This window comes from Lonchura striata, chromosome 6 (assembly GCF_050655825.1).
Source record: "Lonchura striata isolate lonStrDom1 chromosome 6, ASM5065582v1, whole genome shotgun sequence".
Taxonomy (NCBI): domain Eukaryota; kingdom Metazoa; phylum Chordata; class Aves; order Passeriformes; family Estrildidae; genus Lonchura; species Lonchura striata.
In genome coordinates, this window is record NC_140708.1 from 15308354 (window position 1) to 15328031 (window position 19678).

Sequence of the window (19678 nt, forward strand, 5' to 3'; positions counted from 1 at the left end):
ATCCTATCTTCTTTAACATCCTCACTAACAATTTCTGTCGTCTTATTTCCTCAATCATAATTTCCCTCTCAAAAAAAAAAAACAACTTTTTTTTTTTCCCTGAGTAACTTCTAATTGTATGAAGTATTATTTTGCTTCAGAATTTATTCTTTAGAGGCAAAGAAACCTTAAAAACACAGCTTTACTGAATTGATAGTATTTTATTGGCATTTTCATCTTCCTTTTTTGAAAGATTTTTTTTCTGATTTTAGCAAAAACATCTGTTCAAAAGATTGTTTCCCAAGCTGTGCAAATTCATCAGTACTTGCAAATAAGCTGAAGCATTTAAAGAATTTAGACCTTTTTTTTAAGAACAATTTATCCTGATAGCAATAATCATATTTCATTAATGAAATATTTAAGGGTTCTGATATACAGCTTTAGAGGCAATAATCTGTAAAATCCTTAGATGGCATAAATTTGCATAATGCCACTAAAATAAATGTACCTGCACAAATTTCCACTGGTAAAATCTTGGGATTTAAATTTTTTATAGTGAAGCTTGCTGGTCAACAGCAACAGTCATTGGAATTAAAGATTCTCTGTATCAGTTCTCCATCATATCAGAATATAATCAGCAATTCAAAAGCAATGTAAAAAGCAGAATCTAAAATAACTGTCAGGGCATTACCTTTTTGCATTATTCATACCAATATCAAAGGTTAGAGTCTAACAAAAAAAAAAAAGCACCTAAAAATTAGCACTGTAAAACTGTCTCATGTATCATCTTTCAGCTCTTTCCCATTTTTCACGAATGGAATATCACAATCTTTTAAAATCTGTTCAGGGAAATCGCAACATAGCTGACTCATTCTGAAACACACATTTAGTGGTTGTACCTTGTCATGATCTGAAAGACTAAATGATTGATCTACAAGAAGACTCCTTCCTCTGACAAATTATTAGCATTGAAAAACCAGGGGGTTTCTTTTTCTAGATCACATCTGAGCTTTATTCTTGTTTCTTTCAATATTCTTGAAAACAAAGGGCAACATTGTTTTGGTGGGACTTTGGTGTGTTCTGTGTTACAGAGAGGGATGCATTGGTACAAAATCAAATTTCCCAAGAAGGTAAATTACCATTCTCCAGTCCAATGGATCTCTATATTGTAAAGTAGTCATTAAACACATGACAGGGCTTTTTTGCTTTATTTGGGCAGGGGTGGTGGGAGGGGATAACAGGGGGTGTGTGTGGGGGTGTAGTTTTTCCTGCCATCTGGAGTGTCAATTGGTTCTATTTTTTGTTCTATTTCATGTCCATAGAGCTTTGTTGTGTTCTACCTGTGGAAACACACACTGTCTGGGGTTCAACTGGTGTTCTCTCTCCCTTCTTCTCCTCCCTTTTCTTGTTTTCACCAGCTTCTTAAATGTACCACAGCCTACAGTGTGGAACAGAAGCTCTCTCTGCTTTATTTTATGCCAGGCTTATCACCAGCAGCTTTCTGTTGTTCTTCCTATTTTTTCCAAGATTTGCTACTAGTCACAACCAAGATATTCTGTTGTCATGTCACTGGATTCCCTCCTAGCTCTTAAATTTCTCACCTGGGCTGAGCACACACGTGGCAGACACACGTGTTGAGCAAACATATGATGCTTTCCCTGACTTCATGTTATTGTCCAACTGATCTAAAAATTTTTTGCCTTCCTTTGTGTTTTGAGGGCTCTAACGATTGTATACAATGTCACACAAGAACATCCAAAAGAGATATTTGGGTCAGGCTTGCAATGCTGAAAGGATGAACAAACTGTTAAAAAAACCAGAAGACTCAAGCCTTTCTTACTGCATTAGGAAGAAATCCTTCACTGTGTGGTGGTAAAGCACTGGAGCAAGCTCTCTTGAGAGCTGGTGGATGCCTCCTCCCTGGGAGGCTGGACAGGGCTTTGAGGAGCCTGGTCAAGTGGGAGGTGTGCCTGCCCACAGCAGGGGAAGGGAGGGGTAGCACCAGATGATCTTCAGGGGCCCTTCTAACCAAAACTTTTGATGAGTCTGTGATTGTAGCTGCTCTACCTGCTTGCCTCCTGGAACTTCCAGGTGGCCTTTTAGTCAAGAAATACCACTTGACTGTTTTGTGTATGGGTGCAGTCAGAGGGCTGAGTAATAAATCAAATCAAATCTCAAGCTGTATCTGGCACATTGAGAGCCTGTGGCTGAAAGCAGCAGTGAGAATTCCTGCAGTGATCCATTACACCTATCAAAGTCTCCTGTAACCTGTATTCTGTATTCCATTAGATGTTCAGTTACAAACTATTCCCCTGGACTTTTTACCAAGTGGGGGGGATTAAAAAAAGTGTAATCACAGAATGACCTGAACATGCTGCATATACTGGGTCCCACTCACTCCCCTCCTTTCTGATCTGATAAAGACCTAGAATTCTTTGAAGTTCTGATGAATTTTAAACCCACTAAAGCTTTCTGCTAAGTTTTAAGCCTGACCAACACATGCCCTGGGCACCAGTTGAGACAGGACATTTTGCATACTTTATTTTGCTTTCAGAAATATGACTTCACATAGAGAAAAACCTAGGCACTGCCTATCTGACTGGGACTTGATTATTCACCACTATCAATAGGAAAATTGTAAACTTCAATGTCCCTTTAAAATTATGCAGGCTCCCCTAAGGAAACTTGGAAAAATATCAATACTTTCAAGGACTAGAAAGTTCAGGCTATCCCAGTGCTGAGATAAAGCCTGAAGTGGCTTCCTAGAGGCTCACAACAAAGATGCTCCCAATTCTGTGTAGCTTCCCCAGGCTATAAGAGGTGGCTCTGAGCCACCAGATAAAGCAGCACTCCCAGGCTGTGACATCTTTCACATGAAGAGACTCTGACAAGCAGGTGCAGCAGAAGACCCAAAGCAGAATCCTGTGGTTATTGTCTAACCCACCAAGCACTGCAGAATCTGAGTCCAGTCAAACTCCCTACAAAATGGTATCTCACCCTAGATCAATGGATTTCAAATGCTAATATTTTGCCAGCATGGAGCTGATGAAACAGGCATATTTTAATGAAATGGATGCTGCAGTGTTCATACATAAGAGGACTTGCTATTCCTATTGCTTAGAGTTTTGCATACAAAGAATTTTAATACATATGCATAATGCCCTCCATATTCAACTTCTAGCCAAAATATACTTTAAAAAATTCAATATATGTATTTTATTTATCTACTCCAGATAATAGAACTGAGGCCAACAAAAGCCTAATTTCGAGTTGGAAAGCGTTATTAGTATTTCTGAACTACCTCAGATATACATTAAGCTACATTATAAACAACAATTCAGTTGTAAAGTTTTGTCCTAAATATGTGTAAAACTTAGTTTTGGATGAAAAATATTTTGTGGGAAGCAAAGAATTTTATCCATAGGAATCTGGTGCATGGTACAGCTGTTAGGAGTGAGACTGTCAGTACAAGGGCAGCTCTCCCTTTGCTATAAAGGACAATTAGAAATAACAGTACTGACTTTGAGTAAGCCCATAGTACTACCCCCTCACACTGTTTTGCATGATTACAGGAGAGATCTGAGAAATTTCTTTCACTGTTACACACAATATTCAAAGTATGTAACAGAAGACTGTTATGGAAACTGAACATGGGTAAAATATAGCTGAATAATCACCTATTTCCTTACCACCTCAGTGCAGTGGTGAGGATATGAGGCAAAACCAGTTTTATTGTGTTTTTTTTTTCCTAACAACTTACAAGAAAAATTGCCAACCACCACACAACTTGCTTTGATGCTGTAAAGCTGTGCACATTTGGGCTCCCTTTGACTTTGCAAAGCTTCTTTGAGCTAAAAGTGGTATAGCCCTTGAACACATGAGAAGCAGATAGTACTTAGTAAGAGAAAAATGTTAAGAGCTAGCATTTTTTGTTTCTAGATTCCCAGTCAAAAGTAAATGCATTAGCTGGAAAATGAGTTGTTATTTCTTCACTTCAAATTCAATGTTGATATTAATTTAATCCATTTTTTCAGCAGTAAAGGTGGAATACATCATCTCCAGAGACCCCCTTGCAACATTAACTGCTCCACATCTAATTCACTGCTTTTTAATAAATATTGATATTTTTCACCAGGCCACTATACTTAACTGAAATTGTTAGATTACAGATTTTATACTGAAGAGATGGATAAAAAACAAAAAGAAAGCAACATTTCTGCAGTCCTTGTGTTTCTGTAGTTCAGGCAACTTTCTCCTTAATTCTTGCCAAATTATTTTCTACTAATTTTCATGCCAGTTTTTCTCCTGCCCAGTACTGCTGTGGTTTTGATCACCCTACCACATTTCTTTGATGTTGTCAATTAAAACTGAGATTTTTTAAAGATGTGTACCCATATTGCTAAAAAAGGACAAATTTGCTAACTTTAAGCATCAGATTTAAATACCCAATTTGTTAAAAGAGTTGATGGAGCATCCAAAACCAAATTAGTCATTCTAAATTAATGCTGTAAGGTATCAGCAAGTAAACCAGGGCCAGAAAAAGCAACAGGAAGACCTATCCCATCTCCACAAGAGCCTTAGCAATGAGACTCCTTTGAAATGTATTTCCCAGAACAACTTTTTCTTCTCTTTTGTCTAAGTTGTTGTTCCTGGGAGTTCAAACACAAGAGGTTATGTTTACCCAGGGGAATGAAATTGCACTACCCCAAAGCCATCCACAGCCCAGATGGGATTCTTAGACTGAAAGCTCCAGTACTTACTGTGTGGATAAATAAAAAATGAGCATAACATCCTCTACATCAATTTTCTAACATATTTTTATATTAAACCCTTTTTCTAAAGATAAGAGTAAAACTAATTTTCTATACCACAAGTAAACTAAATGCTGAAATAACCTTCCTTATTTTTCAGATATTTAAAAGAGAGATAGCTGTATATCCCTTGTTGTTACTGATGCCTACTGTCTTTGCAATTAAAAGAAAAGAATCCCTGAACATCATAAATAGCACAGTTTTCCAGTGATGTTTTTGAAAAACTTTAAAGGAACCCAAACTTTTGCCTGTTCTGATGCACAGTTACTCAAGAAAAGGTCAGAACCTTAAACATCACATGAAGTAACAGAACAGGCATCTTACAAACATCTCTCATTTTTGGTTTCAGCAGATCTTTGCAGATGGCATAAATGACCAGTGGTAGGTTGAACCATACTTAAATTTCTTATGTTTCCATGCTGAAATGCAACACACCCTTTATCTGCACAGGCTGAGCACAATACATGTATCACCACGTGCTCCCCTAAAAACAATTTGATACAGCTTTACATTACTTAATGTCTTATTTTTTTTAATACTATTTTAAAAAATCCAATTCCTCCAAGGTGCCTCATTCAGTAGCTTATTACTACTACTACTACTTATTAAATTTCAGATTCAATCTCTTTTTATATCACCACATTCACAGGATATAAGAAAAGAGGCTGAGAATTTAGTTTCAAAGGCTGAAACAGCCTATATTAAATTTTCTTTTGGTAAGAATTCTCTAGTGTAACTGGCTATCTTGTGAGGGCAAAGAAGAGAAAGGCAGGCAATGCAAGATTGAATATAATTCACAAAGAAAATTCAAGAAGCTTGATGTCCATTTTAGCTCTCCCTGAAAATTGTAAATGATGTTGCTGATATTCAGCACTGGGCTGCTGATACCCGAAGTGAAGTTCCAGGCAGCCATAATTTCTGCCTAAGACACCTCTAGGATAGGAAATGTAGGCAAAAGCAAGAGATGTAATCACATTGCCTCTGCCTCTGATGGTAGTGCAGTCAGAACTTGTGGGTAGCTGTCTGGAGCAAGGTGACTTGTGCCAGCAGATTGGTCTTAGTCCTTAACCAGGTACACCAAACATGCTCAGAAAATGACATTCCTTCCTTGAGTTAAACAGCACCTACATGACTGAGGCTAGAATAACAGCTTGTGAGATGTACTTCTGGCTTTAGGAGGTTTTTTGTCTTCTTTTAAAAACTCCATTCACTTTCACTAAGTTGAACAGAAGATTTTGCCATTCCCCAGTGCCTTTTATACTGCCAAAGCACTGTACATGGGATTGCTTTGCAACCAGAAAGGTCAGCTAAAGACTGGGCTCCCAAAAAGCAAGTTCATTTTATTTCTTTAAAATGTAATCAATATGATTGGAAATTTTCCATTGTAAATTTCATCTTAACAGACTTCTTATAGCATATTCATCATGAATTAATATTGTTTCTTTGAGCTGCTCCAGACATCAGACAAGCTGTTTTCCTTCTGTTCTGAGTCTAATAGACTAAGAAAAGTTGTGACTTACCGGGTTCAACTGCACTTAAACCATTAAGCTGAAGAATTTAACCATCTACACTATTTCTGCTAATATTTTTTTGTGCTGCAAAAGTAACAAATTCTATCCTCAGTGTGAGCCTCTCTGCTGTTACTTTCTGTCCCTCTCAACTCTGGACACTACTGTCCTCAAACTTGCTTTTCAAAGCTGCTTTCATTTTTTACCTCAATAAACTTGCTGAATATGGCAGCACCAGTAGGGAAAAAACCTAACAGGAGTTCTCATACAAGCTACTAACAATTGAAGTAAAGAAAAAAAAAAGTCCAGATACACAGCAACATTTTGATGTTAGCTTCTGTACAAACATAAGTAGGGAAAGCATAAATTCCACAGCAACTGAAGAATGTAATTATCCCCAGGCTACATGACAGTGAAGGCTATTCAGATATGAAATGAAAACTTCCCTGGAAACATGAACTGCAAGTTCTCATCATATTTTCTGTTGTAAGAAAAGTATTCAGCAAAGCTGGGAGCCAGTGAAAGCTGAAGACTGATGGAAAGAGGTTTATTGATCTAAGTGAAGTGTGAATATTCATTAATACCCTCCTCATGTTATATCTGTGTTTTTAAACAAATGGCTCAATGACAGTTTCTCTTAGAGATACAGAATTGCACTAAACCTACGTGAGGTAAGGGATTGAATTTGCCAAGGTTTTCTGTGACCTTTGCCATTTTGCCAGCCATATTCTTTTGGTATCTACATCTTCAAGTGCTCATGAAAATAACTTGTCACATGAACTCTCCCCCTTTACATGTAGTGTGTATGGGTGGAGGGGTTTTATGTGAAAGGAAAGAAAATCCCTCAGAGCAGCAGCATGGTTTTGTTTGACTCTAGGTATAACACTCGTTTTGCCATACTGCTTCCCCAAAAGACATTTATAAACATATTTTAAAAGGTATTTCAGTCATGAACACCTTTCACAATATAGTCATGCTTACAAATTTCATAGAACTGCTGTGATCTGACTGCAGAATACATTTTTGATTAATCAGACCCAAGGTTTTAATAATGAAACAGCAGGTGGGGTAACTACAAAATTAAAACTCTTAACAGCCTCACAGTAATACAGTCATAAATATAAAAGATTTGAAAACAGCTCATTTGCATTTTTGAAAAACACTCCCAAGAGTTCTGCATTTCTGTTCCAGGAGAGGGCAATGTCTGTGCCAGCTGTGAGGCTCCTGCTGCCTTTGGGGGCTTCCAAGGGAAGGCACATCCCATCCCACATGGCTGAGGGCTGCCTCTCCTTTGGGAAGCACCTGCTGCTTTTCTTGAAGCAGTTTCTGGAACTGTAGGATCTTGTTCAGAGACTGCACACACGCTTTGATCAGCTGCTAAACACCGGGTATTTCCCATCTGAGGAGAGCACCAGCAAGAACGAGGTAAAAGAGGCTTGTCCTAACCTTGCCATTTGAACAGTCACCTTTTGTTCCCATGAACATCTCTGAGCCAGTTCTGTCCTTTCAATTAGCAGCAGTTCAACATTTGGGATATACAGAGTTGTCTTTTTTTTTTTTTTTTTTTTTTTTAAGCAATCTTCTCCATGTATTTTAAGGATTTTGTAAAAAAATTAAAATTAAGTCTGCAAATCCATCCATACTGTAATTTATACTGCTCAGGCTTAAACTGCCACCAGATTGACATTGTGTAACAGTAACTGACACCAATTAAACTGAGGGCTAAAAAGCTGGGCTAATGAGAACAGAATCAGTCTAGGTATTGCATCAAAGTTTAAGATGTTTTCAAAACAGTGACTTTTTATTTTCTTAGCTGAGGGAAAACTTCTGCTTCTAACAGTGATTGCAGAAACATTTCCAGGTTTAAACTGCTGCATCATAAATGAAGGCACTATGATTTATTCCTAGAATTTGTTCTTTTTTACCCTTTTCTCCTTATATAAAATACCAACACTGAGAAAAATGCAGAGTCCAGAAAGGACTCTATTTAATACTTTCCCTTTTCTATAAGAATACCTACTACATATATATATACTACATATACACATACATATAAATACCTTCTTCTGAGATCTCCTTATGGACTAATCAACTTTTAAGGGAAATTATTATTCAAAACCAAAATAACGTATCCTATGGACAGACTTAGTTGCATCCATAGCAGGGTTGAATTTTACATACATACATCAACTCTTTGCTTTCAGCCTCAGGATTTTAGGAAAAGAAACAAAAGCTTTTGACAGCAAATTGTTTACAACACTGACCTATACAAGAGTTAAAAAACTAGAATATTAAACAGATAAGTTTCTTAAAAAAAAAAAGAAGAAAACAATTTATTTGCTAAAGAAAGCTAAGTCCTAAGAGGAAAATGTACTAAAGCAGAGACAATAAAAGGATAATGGTAAAGTTAGGCAGGGTGAAGTAACACCCTGAAGAGTGATGAGATTAGAGATAGGAAAGACTCGCCACTGCTCTTTGTAAGTATTCAAAATTGGCACAGAGGCAGCATGGATCAGCTGATTCCATGTAATACAGCAGCAGAGGGAAAGATATCTCAAGTATTCCTTCCATAATCCAATAAAAAAAGCCACAAACACCTGTTGCAGCATTTCTGAGAGAGAGAGGGCATGAATTATGTCTGGAATGAGATTTGAGCTACTCCAGTCTAGACCTCAGATCTGGACCTTGTGAGGCCATCAAATCAAGGGACCACAATAACCACAAGAAATAGAACCAACCTATGCACTTTTGGGAATTAAAAGCTAATGATTTAATGTGTTTATGTGGCTTGCTGAAATACCATCAAACTGATGATCAACGATTGACAGTTTGTCAAGGGCCTAGACATCCCCTCCTCTGAGAAATAGAAAAGCATGGGAGCAGTTGTCATGCCAGAATATTCCTTTTATGCTATAAGAAGGTTTATGTAACTGGTGGAAAATGAGTTTCTAAGAGTTTCTCTTAGAAGGGAAGAGGATGAATTCTTTGCAGATTTATCTTAAAATAGTCTTCAGAATTAGAGGGATTGTATATATGATTCACCAGGCCAGAAAATAAAAACAGGTTCTCTCTTCTTTCAAGAGACAGAGCAACTGCATTGACCCTAAGATCCTGTTGGAAGTGCTCATTAACTCTGCATAGAGCATGTGTCCCATCAGAATCCTGGTTTGCCTGCCCTCTGGCATTTCATCCCAGGACTAATAATTTAGTGAGATTAAACCAACTACCTCCACCTGCATCATACCAGTGCACTGACCAACTGCAATGGCCCTGCCAGAGCAGATCCACCTGTTCACAATCCAGAATCTCCCATATAAAACACTTGTAAATTCAGATAAAATGGAAGGAGACAAATATATAGGAAAGGCAGAGATAGTTAATAAAGTTTTGACTACTTTTCTTTAATCACAACACTCCCACATAGGTTAAGTGGTCCAAAAATCTCTCTAAATATGTCTGTAGGTAGTTAAACCTGTAATTAGCACAGGTGTAGGTCATTAACTCCTGTAGGTGCCATGGAAGGGTATGGTTGAGGTTTCATTCAAGAGCAATATATTGTGTATATATTACACAGGAGTTTACTCAGCTGTTTCTGGGATAATAAAAGTGGCTTTAAACTAAGCTAAGGTAAAACCAGGTTCAGATAGCAAATATCTTCAGGTGGGACTGAGCCTTGTGAAGGAGCAGCTTGTGGTTTGTCATGTGTGCAGCCATGCAAAAGACTCTGCTAACAGAGGTGGAAAACAGAAATGCACCCAATTTTCCCATTTCATGCATTTTTAAGGAACTGAGAACTTACATCTAAAGGATGTAAAAGAGGACCTGCATAAAGAGGACCAAGCAGATCCAAATCACTGTCTAAGTATCACTGTCTAAGTAGGAAAGTTCATTTCATTTTGAAGAATTCTGTTTAGTTCTAATGAGTTCTGGATGTGGAAATGGGAGAAGCAACTGCCAGATGGAATTTATTTCACACTGTCTGAACTCTTTTCCCCAGAGAGCCACAGGATTCTAACTACAAGGGGAAAGAATACTAAAAAATGGAAGGGGTCTCATCTGTCTCTTGTATTATACTCATTCATAGTAACTATTCTGTTTTACTTTGAACCTGAAACAGAATTCTGAAGGTGTTTTTGTTAAAAAATATTATAAAATAAAAAAATAAATGTGTATATTCATTCATAGAATAACCAGGATAGATGGCTTTTGAAGGTACAAACCAACCAAAGTCCGACTAGAAATGCACATGTAATCCATTGTTCAGCCTTTATCATTTCACCCTCATTCTTTCAATATTGTTGTATTCTTGGCCTCCTCAGAGACTCTGAATAACCACAATGTTATTGATTAAAAGGATAAGATAACTTCAAGATGAGGAAACAATGTAAACCACGTAACCAACTCATTTCATACAGATTACTCATGTGCTGGTAGCTGCCAACAGATTCTGGTTATGCAAGAGTCACTGAGAAGAAATCTAAAGCCCCCCCTTGGATTTGCATTACTGATGAGTCCCTAAGAAATTCACCTTTGGTGGAAAAAAAAAAAAAATCAGTCAAATTAAGTGTCTACCATCCTTTCTAAAACAACAATCAACTTAAATTGGGAAACTTCTGCCCAGACCTGTCAGAGGGTACAGAAAGATACAGAGCAGCAGTGCCACAGAGGATTCTGATTTATAGTAAAACATGAGGAGATGCCAGAGGAGACTGTACAAAATTGCAAGCAGCATTGCAAAATTGTTGCCTCTTCACAGGAAGAGAGCACTCTAGCATTGAATGACAAAAGTATTTTTCCAAAATAACATAGAGAATTTATTATCGATCTGGAAATTAAATTCAGACCTCCTCAGGCCCTGAATCTAAACTTCTGCTGCTTCACATGTCTGGTATCTTTCAGAACTGCACATTTCCAGTGCCTCCAGTTCCCATGTTAAAACAGGAATGTCACTTAGAATAAAATTTTGAGTATCTCACATTTTATCAAAGGCCATTTTCAATAGAGTTCCTTTATATCCAGATGGAGACATCCCAATGAAATACACAGAACATGTTCATATCACCACACTTTTCAAAGACAAACTGTCCTTCTGGCTCCTCCAGAACATAAAAGGAATTTGTCAAAATCACTTAAAACACAACACAAAAAAAAAATGTTTGTTAATTACTGGCAGGTTCACATGTCCAAGTGTTACCCTGGCTGTTGTAGCTGGGCCACAGGTCCAGAGAAAACAGCTACAACATTCAAAAATACAGCACTAGATGTACTGAGAACAATCCACTTGTTCAAAGAAGGGAAAGATAACAGGAATTATATTTATTTCTCCATAAATAACTATTGCACTAATTGTTCTGAGTGCAACATGAGTGTAAAGCTCAAAAAAAGGTAATTGACATTTCATACAGAGCATTGCCAAGGCAACACCACAGCCTTCCACAGTCAGGTTCACACTTCACCCTTTGGCTCAGCTGGATTTGGCACCACCACTTGCACAAAGTACCTAAGAAAAAGTGTGCCCATGACCCTCAAGACCAATGGGTGTCATTTTAAAAGCAGAAAGGCTTCTGTGCATATCACATCACAGATGCTCTAAAAAGTCCACTACATCCTGCAGATGAATAGCCAAGCCTAATCACACATTTGACCTTTACCAATATACAAACAGGATGGCAGGAGAGACTATTTTAATCAGATTTGAATGCATGTGAGAGGCCAACACGCAAATTATATGGATTATGCAATTATGCTTCTATCTAACATTTCAGCAGAAAGCAAGAGAGATTCCTGTTGCAATTGCCACAAATCACAATAGCACTCAGATTATAAATTAAAACACAGTTTGTGAAACACTCATAGACTTCCATGGGCTAAAAAAAAAAAAAACTATTCTCAGACTGACTTTTGTAGATGTAACAGCACAGGCCCTGTTGCTGTGTGTCAAACAGAACTTCACAGGCTCACTGATCTTTGCTGCACAGGGAGGGTACATTTGCAATTATTTTTGTTGCAAGATTTCTCCCCATCTCCAGACAGGGTGGGGAGCAGGAGATCCAAAAAATGGTATAGAAAAAACCCACACATTCTCAATACAGTGGAGTGACACAAAGAAAACTTAGAGTGCTTATTGAGCTAGCTCTACCCTCACAAACTGTGCTCTCAGCCCTCAAGAAAGTCTCCACATGCATGTTAGTAGCCAGAATAGATGACTATTGGATATGTTCAGGGGTGACCTTTGTGCAAGAAGGAATAGATGAAGGAAAGAAACTAAATGAAGAGGAAGACGGCAAATGAAGATGGAAGCTGCCCAGAAATAGCCAAATAAATAATTGAACCAGACAATGAGTCTGTTGATTCTATGGCCTCCATGAAAATTATAACAAATGGTGGAAAGTAGTTCCCCCAGGGACAGACAAAATTATGAATATCACTGGGCAGTAATGGATTGAAGAACAATAGAGGACAGGATTAGATTCTGATCTTCAGGCTGATCTCTTGGCTGGGGTCAAAAAGGCTGAAACCTCTGGTGGATCAAAGCTGGAAAGGCAGCATGTTTCTCTGTGGGCTGGCAGGTCAGGCAAGAGAAGTAAACTTATAATTACATAGAGTTAAATGTACATGGAGTTAAACTATGTTAGGCTTTTACTCTCTTTAATCAGGGCCCTAACACGCCTACCTAAAATCTCCCACCATGTTTCTGGAGATGCACCTTCCAGCTTTTTTCTGTGGTTACTTTACCATGCAATATTTCCATGGGATCTCTGGAATTAGCATAAACCACACATTAGCTGTTGTTCCAGACCACATATGCTGATTTTATGGCTTTGCTTCTGCTTTTGATCAAGCTAAACCTAAGTTCACTTTTGACCCTTGCCTCATTTCCAATCCATTTTAATGATCCAATAGCACAAAGGCCAGTAATTTATTTTTTTTTAGTCACACAGAAATTAAATTGTTTTCTTTAGCAACACTGTCTAAGTGCTACTAATATTCTGGGAGGCACAAACTGGCAATTAAATAGATTTTTATAAAACTGCCATTTTGTTAGATGAAAAGCTGTCTAAAAGAATAAGGAGAACATAATTTCAGCTGCAGGTTAAGGGAAATGTAACTTTAACACTTTTTTTGGGGTTTTTTTTTTGTTTTGTTCTTATTTACACCTTCTATGTTGAAATACTGACTTATTCCAATAACAGAAGAGGACATGTATTAGCTCTCCACTGTAGATACCATATTGTATCTGAAATAAAATAAAAGGGGTTTAAAAGGATAAAAAGGAAACATACATTACTCAGAGAAAAAGCCATTGATGGATAACTGTTATTGAACCAGAAAGAAATAATGAGGCCATGGATAGCAAGTGAAAAAGATGGGTTTAAGAGTGAACATTTAAAAGACAGTGACACATTGCATCAGGAGCTTTCTCTTCTTTCTCTGAGAATGCAAAAGACATAATAAACAAGAAAGGAGGAATTCAAGTATGTGAATCTAAGAAGAAACATGAAGGAAATTGCAGCCTGTGAGATGTGGTCTAATCAGGAAGCTGACAGAACTGCTTAACTTCCAGAATAAAGTCTATAGAAAGGATGGATTCCTATAGACAGAAAAGGGTGCAGAGACACATTGCAGAAGGAGGAGCAGCACATGGTAGAAGAAAAGAAAGATATGCATGCTGACTGCAGGAGCACTGCCAATTTGTACTGAATTGAAAGATACATGGTTGGAATATTATAGGAAATTGCTGTAGAGCTCCAGGGCAAGATAAGAAGCCAGACATGGCAATTTAAAGTAGGGGAAAGGCAAGAGTAGTCAGAACAGGGATCAAGAAGAGTTTGGGTGATGTACATCCCAGAGAGGATAAAGATTGCAGAATATTGAAAGAAAACATTTTTCCTGTGATTCTGAGAACATGTTCATAGCCACTTCCTGCTTGATATTAAAAATGAGCAGAAATCACCTGCTTAGCAAAAGAGCAGGTAGCTGATCAAAAGGTGATGAAAACAGAGTTTGAAGACATACTTACAAGATGGCACTGAAAATTCATTTCATTCTCTTAAAGCAAATATTTCGGGCATATAGAAAATGCCAGATATGCCTGAATAAAATCCCTTTAAAAAAAAAAATGTTCAGAATACATTTACATTTCAATTGATTCAGCACTCAGGAATGAAACAAAATAGAGAAAGCCAAGGACAACCTCAGGAAAGGGAAGAATTGCAGGGAGTTTCTAGCTCTGGAAAGAAACCCACATTCTGTATGTTCTGTCAGTACTGGGAGCTGGGACCTCAGACACTGGAAGCACCAATGGCAAAGGCAGAGGAGACCACAGAACAATGCTGTTGTGCAGGTCCTGGTAGGGGTTGGCCTTTCAAGTGTGAGATGCATTCCTTCTCAAAAGGATCAAACCTGATTCAGAAATCAGACACCAAAAAGGCCAGCCCTCAGCCCAGGCAGTACAACCCTCATTAGCAGAGCCCAATTAATATTTTGACACTTTTAGATTGATCTATAACTTGATAAGTTATTTGCTTCAGTTTTATTCCAGAAGTTGGACTAACATTTCATTACTGAGTAGTTTGTCAGACCTTCATTTGTTTTGTTTTTACCTCCCTTCAACCCATTCAGCCAAAGTAGAGCAGCCTGGTAGTAAGAACAGAATTATCAGACAGGGCAAGCACCAGAGAACAAAGCTTCTCCATTTCATTTGATCTACCCATACATAAATTTCCCAGGTCATATGTGGTAACAAGATTTACAATATCTATTGTTAAGTTACTGACAAAAACACACAGCAGCCCATTTACACAGTCTTACTGTGGTAATATATTGCAATTCTACGTTTGGACTTTGCTATTGAGAGGCAACAATGGCAAAAAACATTTTAACTTAATAAAAATAGTATATATTTACCTTTTCATCAAATCAAGAAAGGTTTTCCCTTCATGTGTTAGCAAAACATTTTGTCACAGTTGAGGAAGAAACAACACAGACTCACCAGAAGGATGGTTTACAGAGCACAGCTTTACTCCGGATTCTCCTTTTCATACATTGCTCGGATACACATAGACCTGATTGGTCAATTAATCAATACATTTCACCTGATTGGCTAATTAACACCTTTCTTATAAGCGATCTTTGAGAAAAACAAGAAAACAACACCTGCAGGTCGTTTGTAATAATAAGCTATCATTGTTTATCTTCAACTCCCTGAAGTCTCACAAGCTAATTCTGGAAAAACTTAGCTAGTTTTCTCACTCTCTGATCAGGCTGTCACATCCACAACATTTGACTTAATTTTTTTTTGCCTATCATTTTGCAAAGCTTTTTTAAAAACTGTTATCTGTGATCAGCTTTGATGCTAGTTATATTCTTATGCCTCAGCTTAAAAAGAAAAGCAAGTCCTCAGTCTGGAGCAGTCCACCTACCAAGTTGCCTTGGAATCAGGAATCTTAAAAAGCCTGCAAGTTTCACCTTTCAAGGAGCAATGAGAACAAGTGCCAGAAGCCTCGGGTTTGTCATGTGCTGCTGCTTGTCAGCCTGGCAGGCAGCTTGCCAAAGGCTGGGGCAGGAGAGGCTGCTGCAAACCCAGCAGGGCTCTGTCAGAGCCAGACCTCAGCCTCGCTGGAATGCAAGTGTCTGTGCAAGCCATTCTGATTTCAGCAAGCCAGCAAGTTCTGCTGCACAGATTGGTCACTTCGAACGAATGGACTGTGGCTGAAGTTATCCTTTTCTATATTCCTATGAAGAAAGTATTCATGAGAGTTTTCCTGGCTAGCCTTACTCAGTTAAGTCACAGACAAATCTTCTTCCCCAGGTCACCTTCAGATATGGAAACCTGCACTGCATTGTGTACAGATTTGTCTCCTGTCTAAGCCAAATATCCTTTTCCTTCATTGTATTTTCCATAGTAGCAGCTCTGAAGGGTACCCAGTTAACTCTGAAATTACTAAGACTGCAGGATTCAGTTCTGTAAGAGGTCTGGTCACTGCTGTGAACGATGTATAAGCTCCCTGAGCTGCCCCAGTAATCATTCCAAGCTGGTCTGAGCACCCTCATGGTGGAAAGCAGCTCAGAGGAGATGGGCAGAACCAGTGAGCTCAGGGAATATTGTAAAGAATGAGCAGCAGTTATCAAAGCAGGTTGGAGTTATCTCAGTGCAAGGAGAGCTTGGTGTAACCTTTGGTTTTAGGGCACTGCTGCACCAGTGGGCCACTGGTTATGTATCTCAGCCTTTCCTGAGATAAGTCTCTTTTCACAACCAGAAGAAATTTAATGAAACTAAGTGAGACCACCATAGAGCAAGGAGAAGTTTAGTTGATTTCTATGTCTATGGGAAAAAGGATGTGAAGTTTATGAACTAAAACACACTTTATTTTACAAAGAGGCTCTAATGGTGTAAAAATTTATTCTAGAGCTTCTGAGCTGGCCCTAAGCATGTTAAATCTCTCACCTATTTGATCAAATTTACAGTTTCGGTACTCCTAAGCTTCTGTTTTTCCATTATACTAACTATCATATACCCAAAATGCCAGCATCAGCATTCACCAAAAAAAGGATTTCCAAAAAAAAAAAAATTTGAAAACTATAAATTTTTAAGAAGATGAAAACCTATATAGAGATAAATGTTCATAGCAATTCCAAAGATATGTGGCAGCATGAAGTGGAGTGGGTTGATGAAGAAACATGGCAATTATAAAACCCTGTAATCTGGAACAGGGATAGCTGATTCCTGTGATGGTGTAATTCTGCTGGTTTTAACATTACATTATGTAGCTATGGTATCTGATTAGGTAATTTACATGGAGTGATTTGACAGGAATTTTAAAATATCCTTGCCAGTTTATATATCTATTAGAAAAGAACATTTCTATTTTACTGTCTATGCAATGAGGCAAGGAATCTTACATCTTTGAGAATGTGAATCCAGCAGACCAGAATTTAATTACAAAGTACTTGCTACAGAGTAGAGACTAAGGTGTGCTTTTTCTTCAGTCTTCCAAATAAATAATTTATAAATTGGAGGGATACACTCATTTAAATGCCTACATTTTATTAAACCAGTTCTCAGACTACTCAAGATTTTCAGTTTGTTTAAAACTGTGATCTGCAATTTCCATTTACTTTGGCCTTTCTTTAACACCACTACAATACCCTATTTTGTTTTTCCATCTCTGATTCTTCCTACAATTTGCTAGAGCTTTACTTTTTTTTTTCATTGGAGGCTCCTTCTCCAACACTCCACAGCTGTTCTCCTTTATCTTTGTGCTCTTCTCCAATCAATCTTACACGCACACAATTTTCACAACTATTTCAAAACCTGCATCTCACAGTTCTATTATCTATTCCTGACTTTCTTCTTCAGACTAATATTTAGCCTTCCTGTAAAGATATCTCCTTCAAGGTAGCACAGGTACTTTCAAAGGGTTGATTTCATCTACTTGTGCACAGCTCTGCATTATGCACTGCTTATATTTTCAGTGGGAATTTCAAGCAGAGAAGTTAGGATAGGAAGAATTATTTTGTTATTTCTCTATCAGCTGTTGCTCAACACCTTAGACTAGATTCCTAGATTTAAAATTAACCCTATCTAAAGGTACTTTATGCTAGCAAATTAAGTAGTGCCAGAAAAGAGACCACCAGTGTTAAGAGGCATTGAAACTTGTTTCGACCATTACATTTTAAAGTTTCAAATGGTTTTTGCATGTAGCAAATCACACCCCACTAAACAATTCCCTGGAGACAGCAGATAACAAGGATCATTCCCAGAAAAAAAAACACGTCAGTGTGAATTTTGCCCACCTGTTCCTTATGCTGGAGGGTAAAACTTTCACAATACAGACATGTTTTTTTCCATGCCAGCTGCCCTCACTGTCTGAAAATGGTCCAAAACATATCTAATTTAATTGTAGAAATGTAACCAGTAAGGCCACTAGTATTCACTATCAATCCTGCCATTTGAAATGACTGTGGAGTTTACTCAGGGGGAGGAGAGTGAGAAATACAAAAAGTGGGTCTTTAATTATTGAATCCTCAAGCAATATCATTTGGGATCAATCAATGAGGGAGTTTGCACTGAACATCACATTAACTTCTCCAAGAGCTTTATCTCCAGTGTTTATTTTATACAGTTTAACAATTGAAAGTTTATTTTTAAATGTTTACGTATGGAACTGGGAGACAGCTACAAAAAGAGCAAACATAACTGATGCATGTGAAACTTCCTACCTGGACTTTGCATGGGAATTTAGCATTCATGAGACATCTGCAGCACATCTTTATTGCTGCTGGCATACTGATAGCACAGTGCTATTTCACACAGCACTTCAGCAATCCAGTATTCAGAGAAGTTGCATGGATACAGGTCAGAACTGTAAATCCTATCTCCCAGGAGTTTCGTGCTGAGCAGCTGACATTTCAGCAACTCCCCCCCTTCAGCAATAGAGAGTTTAAATAATAAGCTCAGCAAACAAACCTTGCAAAACAACAACTCTGTCATTCACTTACTTCATAAGAACTCTGTGAAATACATAGATCTGATGAACACACACAGCCTTACAGGAAAACTAAAAGTGCATTCAGCAAAAGTTTTTGACATTCTTGTTCTAAACCAATAATATGCAGGTGTGAAAAGACCTCAGGGGAAAAATATATTCCATCCTGGTTCTGCACAGCAGTTCCACAAGGGTTCAACACTAGACCTAGAAGGGTCAAACCCAGTTATTAACAACTCACTTTGCAATGTTTCAGAAAACTGATGTTTTCTACAACATCTAGGTTTTGAGTTTTCTGAAGCATTTAAGGTTTCCAAAATATTTTCCCAGTATTTAGTTATATCAATAGCTGTATTGCCAGCTGTGAAAAGTGACCCCATAATCTTGAATCACATTCAGTCAGTGTAGTATCTCTATTTTAAATTTTGTCGGTAAATAGAAGTAATTTTTTTCCTTTTCCAAATCTAGCATCTCAAAAGGTATGGTCTCAGCTGCATAATAATCACATCCCTGCATTTTATCTTTACACACTTTACACACCACCAAGGAAGAGTGTATCTCTGCTCCTTTCTCATCACAAAACAGTTTCTTTTGCCCTTATGAAGGTTCTCATACCATTCTTATTTCCATAACACTAAGTAGTTCTCAAGTAATAAAAGAGATGCAACCACTGTCTGATTACACATCCCACTTAGCCTCACCTTTGCCAAAATGAAAAACATGACTTCTGACTGCAGAAGAAAAAAGAAAACAAGAAACAGCTGCTTTTCCCTTAAATGTCTTTGGCCGATGTCCAAAACTCACTGGCAGATCCTTTCCTCTCTAGCTGCATTCAAAACCCACTTTCTTATTAATTCAAGAGGCATATGGTGAGAGATTCCTTCAGGAAAGA